Source organism: Harpia harpyja, chromosome 3, assembly GCF_026419915.1.
Source record: "Harpia harpyja isolate bHarHar1 chromosome 3, bHarHar1 primary haplotype, whole genome shotgun sequence".
NCBI classification, from domain to species: Eukaryota; Metazoa; Chordata; class Aves; order Accipitriformes; family Accipitridae; genus Harpia; species Harpia harpyja.
Window position 1 is genome coordinate 52286824 of NC_068942.1, and position 14094 is coordinate 52300917.

Consider the following 14094-nt stretch of genomic DNA (forward strand, 5'->3'; position numbering starts at 1 on the left):
CGACACAAGCAGTCCAACACGCAAATGTGGAAAAGAGTGGTTCATGTAAGATACTTGTAGAACTACTAATTAGGAGAGATACAGCAAAGTATTCTCAGAGAAAAAAATCCGACAACAAATGACCTTTGCAGTTTTAGCGAGCTGAAGTGAGGAGAAGACCAGCTCCTTCCTGCCCCTGGTTAACACTGGTGGAAAGAAGCCTATTGTTTTCAGCAAGAACAGGATCAAACCCATAGCTGCCAAGGTGTTAATGGCAGCAGAGTCCACCCTGCATTTGGGACTGCCAGCGCCAGGCCACAAGATGTTGGCATCAGCTGCTCCTTCCCACCTCCGGCTGCGTGGTCCTGATCTTCCGCTGCAGCTTCCCCCCTCCAGCTATGCCACAACAACTGCTTGTGGGAGCACAGGGTATACCGGATTGCTGAAAATAGCCCTTTTGGAGTGTTATTTTTAACCTGGATCCCTTCAGATCATGTCAGGGCGGCCTCACGAGCCATTGTGCGCGTGGGGGTGTGTAGTAATGCAGGATAACAAGTTACCAACAGCATGCGGTGGGGATGGGGAGCGGAATACAGAGGACCATTTAATCTGGCTTTGCCCCTAAAGGCAGAGTATTGTGAAACTACATCCCCGTTTACCAATTTCGTGTACAATATACGAAGCAGAGAGAATACAAGTCTTTCTGTCATACCCATGAGAGAATAACAAAGTTCCAAAATGCTTAAAAATCATTAAAACACTTTTCCTTTCTTTTTGTATTGCTGTAGCTAAATATACACACAGAGAAGATCTCTTGCAATATTAAATAACTATTTTCCTCACTTTCTTTATCCTTTCAGTGTAATTCAGTGCCTCTTCTAAAGGACTCCATCAAAGCCAAGTCACGGGGTGTCAGAGACATTCCCAAGAGAAATCTCTGCTAATAAACTACATGGCAGCTATTCACAGCAGAAGCACTTACTCCCAGCACTAGAAACACAGCACCTTCTAGACAACTTTTCTAATGATGGTGTCACAGAGAGGAAGTAGTAGTACCTTCCAGATAAAAGCAAAAATATGTGCACACCAAAAAAAGAAGCCACTTTCCATCAGGAATGAAGAGGAGCACTGCTCTGAAAAATGGGAGAGTAGAGCTGTCTTGTCAGTGCATTTCCACCCACAGAGACTGAAGAGGTGTCCACACACTTGCACAATGAACACTGAATAGATACTGGAAGGAGGAAGATAAAACTTTTCCCTAAGAAGCTCTTTCCTTTATTTCTTGATAGATGAGTCCTATCCTTCTTTCTCAAAAGCGGGTCTCTTCTCCAGGCTTCTGGGAACTAGCTGCTATGAGGAAATTTTTGAATAAAGAGGAAGTTTCCTAGCTCAGAGAGCAGCAGCGAGGGAAAAGCCCACATCCTCGGACTGGCTTTTCTTTCAGCTCTTCCATGCATTTTTCAATAGTCATTTGGCCCCTGGCTGTCTGTTTGAAGGACTGGCTACACAAACAAGCTGTAAGAACAAGCAGTTCAATTGGTGCTTCTGTATCTAAACAGGATGTCAATATTAGCTATTTTAATCTTTATTTTTTGATTCTTTTTAATCCTTTCACAATTCTTCATCTCTGAGGCTGATCTGGGATTGATATTGCAGCCAGAGAGGATTTGGGTTTTTATTTAATCCTGCTGCTTTGCCATGTAGCTAAAAGTCTTTTGCCTTGTTAACAATATTATACTCCAGTTAAATCAATAAATATTCACCATGTCTGCCCACTCCTTGTAACTCCTCCTTGGACAAAAGCCTCAAAGCATTTGAGTAGAGCAGAATAAGATCAATGCTTCAAATGACAAGCAGGCAAAAGAAGCAACAAATACAGCTTATCCAGCCAGTTCTCTTTTCCCTGCCTTTTCTCTCCTCCTGTATCCCACTTGTCATCTTTTTTCAACACCTCATTATCTGCCTCTTCCTTTTTCTGTGCTTTCCTCGCTTGGTCTCACCCTCGTTGCCAACAGTTCGCTGCTTCTTTTTCCAAACTCCAGGTGACATCTTGTTGCCACAGCAATATCAGACATAAAAAATTACATCTGCAACCAACTGCTGTTCCAGCAAAAGTTTGTAGAAATAGGCCTCATCTACAATGCTAATATTTTTGAATTTGCCCCTAAAATTTTCATTGCTAACATTTTCACTGCATGATCTTTGCTCTGTTATCCTTAACAAGCTGAAACCCTTCAGGTAACCCATCATATTTACTCTTGTAGGTTCCAGACTTTATAAATACCTGTCTATATATGATGTGTAGATATATATATTTATATAAGTACATATGTCAGTTTTTTAAACACCCCCACAAAAAAGCCAATGCATGTATATACACTGACATGTACAGACTACTTCCTCCAATCCGCCATTACATGTATAACACCTGTAGATTCATCTCTAACTTTCCTGACTGCTCCTTTACCCATTATTATCTAATCTATCCCTACCACGGATATGAAAACTGTCACCTGGCTGATGCTATACCACCACCCTGATTTCAGCTTTCAATGCAAAATCATTCAACTGCCTTTTCCATAACTCACATGCACGGTGGTGTGTGGAATTCAGCTTTACATACAATGGAAAGCCATGCTTTGCTTCCTACCAGTTGTGGAGACAGGATATTCATGACCAGCCAGATTCCCTGGGTCACCCCGGCATGGCAGGAAACAGCAAATGGGGTCGCAGGCACAAGACCAGTAAAGGCACTTACTCGTGGAAGAGAGGACTGTCATGTCCTAAATCGTCTTCTTCCCTCTGTCAGATATCAGCCATGCTAGCGAGGGTTTCCTGAGTTAAGAGAAAGCTAGGCTCACTTGGTTCCCTCTGTTTTCAGTGAAGCACGTCTGAATGAGATTACTCCTTTGCCTCCTGTATTATCTGCAGAGAAAGCCAAAGGTGACTAACTTCTAAATTATCAGATAAGCTTGCAGTCCAAAATAAGCTGGTAATGAATATTCCCCAGAGAATAAGAGCCAACATTCCCACTTTAATCATTACAGTTTCTACCTGTCAACGGCATGCATGTGCATCACATCCAACATGGCTTGACATCATTAGGGCGTCATCTTGTATTTGAAGTATGTGGCTAAACTTATACTATGAAATACACTATATATATTCTACTTTCTTCAAAAACCTGCAAAATGATGTCTTATTACTGTGTTTCCTAATGAGAAAATTAACTTAGTTAACTCAGTATTACATATGCCCCCATGAAATTATCCAGTTTGGATTTTGAGTTTTTACTGACAGTTGAGTTGCAAAGTTACAAACGAAAAACTTAAATGTCATTAAACTTGAACAGAGAATTTCAAATAAACTAATAGTTGGTCATTATGAAAAAAAAAACTTAAAATACGTATCTAATAATTATTCAAAATGAAAAGAAAGCATTATCTATCTCCAACAACAAAGGACAGAACTGGGAAACTCAGCAAGGGAGGGACAGCTGCAGCACAATATATTTTTTGTAGCCGGGGTTGTGAGGGGAGGTTGTTTGTTTGGGTTTTTTGCATTTGGGCTTTTTTCTCCTGGAAGCAAGGAAAAAAACAGTTAGATGTGGCTTTGCATATGCCAGATGCGACAATGAGATCAAATCCCTTTCTGCGGAAAGAATTGCTTCACAGAGTGTTTGATTTTGAAAGAGCAAGGACTCATTGTCTCTAAATTTTGCTGGATACCAATAAATGCTGGCATTAGTGTGACATTTCCCTTTGAAAGCTGGAGTACAGAATTAATGCTCATAAACAGTGCAGATCTGCAACCCTTGCTATGGCAGAACAGTGCTTACTGTCACAGACTTCAGAACGACTCACGTGAACATGACTATGGGTTACAGCGCCCGGGTCTTTTACTAACAACACTTTCATTTTCTACCTACCAGATGGAAGTGGGTTTTTTTCTTATATTTGGGATATCTTTCAAGGACCTAATGCATTATTAAAATCTTCTGATGAAGTACAGCATTCATAGTCATAGCTTACATATATTTAATCAGTTTAGCGTAGCAAATGTTTACAGCATTTGCTAAACGATTAAACAATTCTTCAGAGACATACTACAAAATAACGTCATAAATTTAGATATATATTTCTTGCGTTACAACAATTGCTTCACTTACGAAAACTTCTTTAAAAAATTAATACGTTTCTCTGCATGTGCCATAATAGGTTATTTTTTACATCTCTCAGGTTGGACATGGCTGTAAAACACTGGTTTCTCTCCTGCTATATAGTAAATTACAATCTACTAATAAAACTGTCTAAACATCTCTGCCATGATTCTCTTTCATGCACATGAAAGAAATGTCCATGTGTGATCTATTTGTTGGTGGTCTTCTTCAAACTGTTTTCCCTAGATTTTTCATATATTTCATAGATGCATTTATATTGGCCTTCAGTTCTGCACATGTATCAGCCAACTTGGTTTTGGTCTACATTGGCCTTATCCCAGGTCTTTTGGGCCTTAGTGAGGTGAAAAATATTTATAAAACTGAAGAATGGACCTCCTACTAATGTTCTTTTAAGAAATTGTCAGCATTTGGATCAGAAACATTTAAAAAGTACATTTAAGCATTCCTTTAGCATCATTTCCTGGAAGACATTCTTAATTCTAATTAAACAAATGAATGTTAATTAAATGGCTGCAGTACAAACAAAAAAAAAAGTCGAGAATGTAATCTTCCCCTGTAAAAGTTAAAAAGATGCATATTCACAAAAAATTAAAATAATCTTTCTCAGCAAGAAGCACTTGCAATAAATCAACTTCTGAGGCTTGTAGCAGCTCTTTGTGTGATATTGTGTGACATAAACAGAAAATCTGAACATGAAGTACCATTCTTGGGAAGAAATTTGACAAAGCCATAATGTGGTCACCTCATTACAGAGAGATCAACTGCTGCTAATAAAAGCAGATATCCTGGAGAGCCCAATCCATGGAAAAAAATGTGAGACTGCGATGCCTGCCACTGGCAGCTGAAAAACAAAAAGTACTTGGCTTTGTGGACACTTGAGTCCCACAAGCGTTAACTACAGATTAACCTGTTTGTCCTGATCATTGATTTGTCTGCTAAGTAAGGCTCCAGCCTTACTCAAAGGTCCCCTTGGCTTCAGGTCTGGCCTCGTTAAGTAACCAGGGTATCAGGAAACTGTTATCCTAATACCTGCCCAGAGATGATGTTCTCAATTCTCCTTTTCAAACATGGCCAACCAAAAGTTTTTCTTTCCAGGCCCACCCGCCAGTGGAGAAGCAATGTGGTTTCTCCAACACAGGTGTAGCGGTAGCCTCCCTGACAGATCAAGCACACTCCCAAAAGTCCCTGTCCCCTCCCAGCAGCCTGCGCTGCCCATTGGGGTAGGGCTGTCAAGTGTCTGGGATGGGCAACCCTTTGCAGGTTGCACAGCTACCCCAGCAAATGTCCACCCTTGTATGGGCCTGAGCTTGCTCGGAAAGGAAAAGTGAAGGGGCATCTGCCAGGGAAGCTCAAGGCTTCCTCAGTGACTGGCCCTTTCCATTTATTGATTTGCCCCTATGACTTTCATATTTCATCCATGTTTTCCTGTCTCTTCCATATTTTTTCTCCCTTTACCTTCATAGCCACGAGACCCTTAAGACATAAATGAAGCTTTTGATATTTTTTATGTTCCTGTTAATTACTTCTCTACAGTTTTGAAAAATAAAATTTCCCTTAGTGATTTAATTTTTCCATCTTGACAGATACTGACTGCTTCAGACACACCAAGTTTAAAAGTTCAGGGTGCCTGTTTTACTTTGTGCATTAGAACCACCTACTATATCGACTGATATACGTAAACATTTCTTACTGAACTTACTTCATAGACATAAGCAAATGCATAAAACTGCAAAAACAACTGAGGAACTTTATTTTTTATCAATAGTGAATTATTCAGAACATAGAACTGCAGGGAGATGTTCTACAAAGTAAGATTAAATCTGGTGAAAAGATTCAGATTGTCTATCTTTAACTAGTAGTAATATTAGAATATGTCAAAATCAGATGTTTCATTTCAGAAAAGCAGGGGGGTTTATTGATGCTTTAAAAATGAAACTGGCCACATTTTCAATTCAAAATTCCATTTATTTTTTAATTAAAACTTTGATGTGGAAAAAACCAAAGAATAAAACAAAAGAACTAATTTGTGATCAAATTGAAATAAGATGCTTCAATTTTTGGTTCAGATATAAATAAAAAATCTAATACTTACTCTTCTAACAATAATCAATTTGTGTCAAAACTGTTACTACAAAAAGAAATTACATATGTCACAGTAGCAAAAGTCGTGATATATACAAATAAATGTGTAATTCAGGGACAGTGAATGCTGATAATACTTGAGGTAACAAAAGAAGAACTTCAAATCCCATGCCACACTCACATTTTAAGAATTAACCGATCTCTCTGCCAAGCTGGAAGATACAAGAAAATACTTCCTCCCTTTTGATATCATGATCTGAGTAAGATTTTAAGAGCCAACATAGACAACCGTGTCAAAAGAAGGGAAATAAATATCAGTTAAACCAGAAGGAATTAAAACAAAAATCTGAGAACAAAGTGTACGATTTTAAGGCCTTTAAATCCTTTACAGGGTGTAAGTCTCAGAGACATCAAGGTAAACATTGTCATCCTAAACAGTTCCAACAATTCTATCATAAGCCATGTTACTCTTAATATTTTTCTAAACAGTTCTGAACTTAGCAGTTCAGAGAGATTCTAGTCCTACAAAAATACGCCATCTACATGCAAATAAAGTACCTTAGATTTCTACTGCAAAGGGTTACAGCAACATCTGGTTTTAAAAATTCTCTCAATGGGAAAAAAATGCACAACCACTAATTTCTGCACTGCTTCTTATTTCAAAATATTTTATATCTCTTTCAAACTATCGATAGCTGACAGGAAAAAAAAGTTTGCACCAAAGTGAAAATCTGTATTCATCATTCGGCATGACTTTTTAAAATAAAAGAAGCATTGTTTTTTCTATCTTTTAATCTCTGCTGTTTTGGAGGGGAAAATATTTCCTCTCTTTTGATGTCACGATCTGAATAAGTTTTTAAGACCCATTTACCAAGACAGAATACAGTGTTAAAAGAAGAAAATAAAATGAATAAAAACAGAAGGGACTAACCCAGAAATCTCTGGTGGCTCAAAATTACTATTCACTTGAACAAGTTTTAAAGAAATTAATTCTTCACTCCAACATTGTGCTGAATACTCTCCATATAATAAATCTTTCTTAACTGACTGGAGCTGGTAGAGCTAGAGGCCAATACACTGTTTGCGTTCTCCTCTCAAACTTTTGGTCTTTCAAAAGAAACCAGGCTCGTCTCCCCTTATACCGATGCACAATGAAACAGCTCAGACAAAGAGCAGCCTCACAAAAGGCAAACCCAACATGTTGCTAATATGCCACAAGAAAGACTGGCCGTAGAGCATAAAATATGAAAAGCCTGCAGTACATCCTCAGAGGACTGTAAAAACATCTACCCTTAATATTAAACATTCCTCTGAAAAGCAGTGTTTCACCGCCAAAGGTAACCACATATTTCACCAACAGAAGCAATCTGTGGCTATACACAGCTATCCAGACTAAGACCATTACACTGCAAGGAAACCATCGTGCTACATACACATCGATGTGCAGGTGGCTTCTTTGCATTTGCCCTTTTATCCGTAGCTGCCCTCCAGCCATCTGCCCAAGCAGAGCTGAGTGATGAACCCAACTAAGGATGGGTTTTTTAATAATTCTGAGTTCAAATGATCCTTTTTGTTGCAAAGGGTGTGCACGTGGAAAAGTCTTGCTTTTGGCTGATTCAAGCAGAGTTAAGCAGTCCTACCAAGCACCCCTTCACACCTAACACAACACTAGACACCAAGCGAAACCAGGCACCCTCAGGCATCATTCCATGATGTCACAAACTGTCCACAGCTCCTTCCCTCTGCAGGAGGAATGAAGGCTGGTGCTCGCCATTGCCTTCGGAGGACGAAAAATGTAAGCTATTTACTTTCAGCTCTGCCCCTTGCCCATTCTTTCCCTATCTGAGACGCAGTTACTGAAGTGGTTGTGTTTTCAGCGGTGCATAGCATGGAGTTACAGTAAATCAGTGTTGTGGTAGATAGTTTTCACAGTAAGAAAATGTATTCAAATAACTACTGAAGGGAAAAAAAAAACAAAACCCAAAAAAACAAAGGGCTAATAAAGAGGGAGAAAAATACTTGCAGCCCCATCTTTTGCTGGAGATGAGTAGTAATGCGACTACAAAAAAGTCAGAGGCCAAGTCTACCACCAGCTGGTGTAAGTTTTGGCTGAGACCCCAAAGGAGATGAATTTTGGAGTACAGATCAAATTCCAAATGTAAAAACTAGTGATTCAACAACATAAATAGTTAGATCTTTTTAAATCAGCAAAATATAAACATATATATGTATAAAATATTAAAAAAACCCACACAATTGTCTATGATAAATGCTGAAGTGAGATCTGAAATGAAATTTTATTACTATTAGTGATAGACAATAGTGTTCTTGATTTAAAAAAAAGAGACAGTCTCTAGAAACTATAAGCTTCCCTGGATCAACTATTATTCTTCAGCATGTCCATATTGCACTGAACAAAACAGGAACCCAATTCTTTCTGAAACCTCTGAGTGTTAGCAGAGTCTCAGTATTAAATAACGATATAATGATACGTAAATAGATACCACAAATCTGTTTACTTGGCTGCTACTAAAATCCTGCTAAAAATATTCTAAACAAAAGATTCTAATAAGAGGTGTTTTAACGACTGTTCTTTCTAGAAGTTGGTGTTTTCAACCAGCCTTACAGATGATTAAATAATACTCAGCAAACCCATGTTTTTTTCTTTCAATGAATAAACTATAGCTAGGTTAGACTTTCATTATTTTATGACATTCAAAATCCCAGTGAAATATGAGAGTTACAAATGGGTTTGCATTATTCTGATTTTGGGCAATCCGTCCATGACACATTTCTGCTTGTCAAAACGTCCAGACACTGATTAGTCTTGGCACCATGTACTTTTCTGGAAGAACAATAAATGTATGTCACAGATGGTCTTTGCATGTCGTGCATCTTTACAAATATTTCTCATTTATTTCTTTTTTCTTCATGTATCACAGCAATTAAGAGAAAAGGTACAAATTCAAATTCTAACCCAGAGATACTGTTCATCCCATTCTGCTCCAAATATAAGGGGTTAAAGTGGATAAACTGAATTCACTGTACCTTCACTTTATAAAGTTAATCAGAAAATGTCTTTTCCATTTATGAAGCCTTGCAAATATTGTGTGCAAATGTAAGCGTGCATGAAGGAAAGACAAAGAATTCCTTTTTTTAAGAATGGCTACAGTGTGTGTGTGTGGTGCCCTGGATTACCCTCAAAATGTGCAGATGACCATTACCAAAGGAAGTGGAAGGAACAGCATGTTCACCAACTGCAGAGCCAGGAATAACAGAAGCCACACGTTCAACAACAGCCATATGACTACAGGCAGGCTCTGACCGGGCACTTCCCATTCAGGATTAACATAATGTTTATATGAAGCAGAAAAATGCACCTCACTTACCCAAAGCTACATATTTCTCTAAGAAACACACGCCCCTGAAATAGGAAGCAGTACCTCTGGCCTCTTAACTGAACAGATGGGTGAGCCCTCAGACTAGAAGTGCCAGCTGCAGAAACAGGATTTGAAATGATCGGAAGTCATCATCTGTTTCCAGAAAGCACGCCTTGGGTTTCATCCCAAAGATCAGCATCCCCACTTCTCAGTGCAAAAAAGAGATGTTCTGAGTGGCGGTTTGCTCCTGCACACAATGTCAGTGCTGCCCAAAGCGAAACAGAGGAGCGAACAGGCAGCAGATGGAAGTGGGGCCCCATCCTTGCCTTTATTAATTATTTAAGAGTCCTCAATGTTTGCACAGAGAAAAACGTTTTCAAGCTGGTAATAAAAATACACCTCTGGGCTAACCAAGGTCTTCATGATATCCCAAGCAAAGCGTCCAAGAATGAATCCAGAGTCATTAACCACTTCTAAAATAATCGTTACGTTTTTATATGTGTTTTTAAAATTAATATGTGAAGTAAATTTAATCTGTTTGTTATTATCTTTATTGTTTTGTCCCCAGGCTTCATTTTTATCTCCATGTCAGTGAAACATGTAAGATAATTATTTAAATTAATACAGCAATAGAATCCACAGTAACAAACATACTTTAAATTTTATCTTAAAAAAAGATAGTCTCTTCAGAGATCATCGTAAGAACCAGCCTTTGGGTTACTCTGGAGAGCACGCAACAGGACAGGGCAGCGGTGAGCTCAGTACTGGTCACGAGTGAGAGGTGGCTGGTCCTCTGCCCCTTTGTGGGGAAAGCCCTGATAGGAGAGGAGATAGACTCACACCCAGTCCCTCCTCACAGAACTCTGCAGCTACTGTATAAAATAAACTGCTGATCTGAAACGTATAAACTGCGGGTAGATGAGGGTCTGCTGCCCACCAGGAACTGTTTGCTAGCAGTTGTGCTTGAACTCTTAAAAGGAGAGACCTGCATGCAGCTACCTGTCTTCCTCAGTACTTGAACTACTAGGCTAGTGCATTGGAGGATGGTTCTGCGCTCATTCTGGCCGTGGCTAAAAGTCCGCTGGCAGAACAGCCTTCCTGGAGGGGACTCCAGACCATGCAATTGCCAGGCGAGGTGCCTGCTGCCTCTGCAGCCCCTGCTGAGGTGCCCCAGTGGGCCTTGGCCAGCTGCCGCGGTCTAGCACACGTCTGTATGTGTGAGCGCTCTCTGCCTCCAAAAGAAGGAGGCAATGTATTTCCCTGGCTGCAGTAACCCCTGTGCTGAGCCCTGGCTGGGAGCCTGGTGGGTGATGGGGGCCAAAGAGCTGCCAAGGAGCATTTCAACAGTGCGACAGGAATGGTAGCAGAGCTCCAATACTCCAGCCTGTGCTCTGGTGCTGCTTAATACTGTACATATGTATGCATGTATGTACATATACGTAAACAAGCATTTCCCCTGCCAGACACTGTGGCAAGGCTGTAGCCGCCCAGCTCAAAGAGTATCAAAAAGTTCGGTGTTACGCAGTCTTTGCTTTAGGCGCTGCTTCCACCATTCATTTGCCTCCTTCTTCTGGCTTAAATGTTTTTATTTATTCTGTGTGTTCTTCCTAAGTGGGCATGTTTCTGTTTGATTTACTAACAAGCCAGTAATTTGGGAACAAAACAAAAATCAATGTTTCATAAAGGAGCCTAATTAAGGTGGTGGCGTGAATTAACAAATCGAGCCAAAGGGTGTCAGAAAAAGGGCTGTGCCCACAGGCATCGTAATGTTTGTTTGCCACGTCCCCTCTAAGGTGCCTTCAAATCGCCTGCCTCTACAAAGGCACCAAAGAGCCTTGCTGCAGGTGGCTGCCCAGAGTCGGGCACACGCGTATGTATGCTCCACCAGCCTGGCACCAGTTTGCCTGTCTCGTACTGGCATTCCTGGCAACACCTTAATGCCCGTCCCAAGACAGCATTGTTTCAAACCAAAACATTCAAGCACAGCTCAGTACCTCTTAACCATAACATTGAAGGTGACGTGCAAAAGCCAATGCAAAACGGTTTGGAGGGTGAATTAAGTAGCCTTTGGGAAGACAGTGTATAGAAAAGCATCGTAGGTCTGAAAGGAATGCAGGGACAAGCCAGAAACACAAAACCCCAGAAGATGAAGGGAATCAGAGAAAAGAAAAATGTCAAGAGGAGGGAAAGAGGGACTGCAATGGGGGTGGGTGAGTGTATTTTCCCAGTGAGTGAGCTGCGAGGCGCGGGGCACTCACCAAGTGGTATTTAGCGACGAAAGTTTAATTGGTACTTTTTTCTATCCTTTTTGATCTTCGCACAAAGCCTTTCTTCACACAAAGGACAGAGAGGTTTCTGTGGGGCTGTATGGTATGGCAGCCAGTGTCCCTCGGTTCTGGCATTTCCCGTATTTCCCGGGATAAATGGGGTGCCTCTCCCTGTTCCTCCTGCCTTTCACTGCGGCGGAACGCCTTAACTCCTGTGACAGCAGTTTCTCTGGCGCGTAGTTTGCTCTCGCCACCAGATAAGGTGCGACACGAGTCCAGGACAAGCCAAGACCCGCTCGCCGCCCCCCCCCCGCCCCGACCCCTCCCCGGGCTGGGCTTGAGCCCCGCTTTTCTGCCGGCCTCCTTAAGGCCGGCTGGCCGGGGAGCGGCACGATGCCGGCCGGCCGCCCTCGGCCCCTTCCCTCCGCGGGCTGCGCTGAGGGCCAGGGCGTGGGGAAGGGAGCGGGGCGGGCATGCATTTACCACCACTGACCTGAAGATAACGGGGAGGACAGGCCGTCGGCGCTGCTAGCCGCACGGCAGGCGTCTTCTCTAACACGCCGTTTGGCTTCCCAGAGCTTTTTCTTTGAAAAATAAAAATTAAGCCAGGCCCCCTTCTATCTTAAGTACCGCAACTCTAAGAACACCGTGAACCGAGGGCTGCAACAGAAAGGGGGAACCATTTCTGGAAAGTACCGAATACCCTCTGCATCTGGGGGAGACACCTCCGGGAGAGGCGAGAGCAGGGACGGAGCTTTAGCGGCCACGGCCGACTCTTTCACTGATGACCGGAGGCGAAAGATGACCGACCCCTCGGGCGAACCTCTCTCCGGCTGAGGAGGGAGCCTGCTGGTGATCGGTAATGCCTTGGGAAGCTCTCGGGATCCGCGGAAGCCGAGAGAAACGCCAGCAAAAGTTCCTGACATCTGCACCAACTGCCTTGAGTAATTTTGCACTTGAGATGCTCCCGTAGGAGAAGACTATGTCACGAGGGAAGCATCGCCACCTTTATCCTGTGTGGGAAGCATAAAAATGTCTTTCTGGGACGATCAAAGCTGGGAGAGGGGGGAGGATATCATGTTCTCACCGCTTCTGCGCTTTGCTTGAATTAAACTCGGGAAAAAAAAAATAAAATTACGAATAACTTACCCGGTCATGCTTCCTACTTTGCTCTATGGGCGGCATATCTCTGAACGGATCGCAGAGTTCTCAGATAGATTTATTTTCAATTATACGAAGAGATATTTCACAGTGCGCATTTCTATGCAACCGATTTTAAAAAAAGCCCGAAAGCGAGTTGCATTGATCAGCTGCCTCCCCCAAAACGGCTGCAGCCGTGCCCGCTCGCTCCCGGAGCTGACTGCAATGCCTCCACTTAATTTGCTGCCCCGGCAAATCCGCTAACATGCTAATTCCTATGAATTCTGAAAGTTTATTTATATTTGAAAGTTTATTTCTGGGAACAGCCGTCCCAGCAGAAGTTAAACAGCGGATGCCAGCAGGCAGCAAAGAACACGATTTTAAGGCACTCGTTGAACTAAACGCACTCCTGCCTCTTCCCACCCATCCATAAGTAATCTGATCATTTCACACTCGTGCCAGCTAATACTTTACGCCACATATGCGTGTATGCATTCAACTACGAAAACGAAGCAGGCTCTAAAGTGGAGTTTTTTGTTTGGTTTGCCTCTGGGTTTGGGGGTTTTTTGGTTGGTTGGTTGGTTTGATTTTGGAGGGGGTTGGTTTGGGTTTTTCTTCTTTAATTTAAGCAAAGTTTTGCTTAAATGAAAGGTAATATTTACGCTAACGTTTTAGACCAAATACGAACAATACAGTGATGCTGGTTAGGGTATCTCCATCTCTTCGAAAGATTAAATTAGGCTTAAATCCCCCAGCGCTCTCTTTCGCAGCGCCCAGCGGGACGAGTTAACGCCACGGCACGGCTGCAGCCTCGCCAGGCTGGCCCGGGGCGGGCGCGGGGTGCGCGGCTCCGGGGGTACCGGCCGCTCTGCCCGCCCTGGCAGGGAGCGGGGGGCGAGCAGAAAGCGAGCCGGGTTCCTGCTCCGGAAAGCTTTGCCCCTTCGTTCAGGTTGGAGGAAGGGCCGGACGTTGGGGCGAAGGAACTGAAAGTTCACTCGCATTTCTGAAGATATCGGGAATAAAGGTACCTGAAGTAAGGTACTCCAATAATGAAGGGTTTCTGAAA

The 14094-nt window shown here is 42.2% G+C and overlaps 1 long non-coding RNA gene across 1 annotated transcript in view; it reads right to left on the minus strand.

Annotated features, from left to right (window-relative positions):
• Window positions 1-13572, minus strand: part of LOC128139730 (uncharacterized) — a 50979-nt gene extending 37407 nt beyond the window's left edge. The window contains exons 1-2 of the long non-coding RNA XR_008234488.1: window positions 13038-13572; window positions 2734-2904 (exon numbers count right to left, since the gene is read on the minus strand). This is a non-coding gene — a long non-coding RNA (uncharacterized LOC128139730). The remainder of the gene's footprint in view (window positions 1-2733; window positions 2905-13037) is intronic.
• Window positions 13573-14094: the final 522 nt, after the last annotated feature.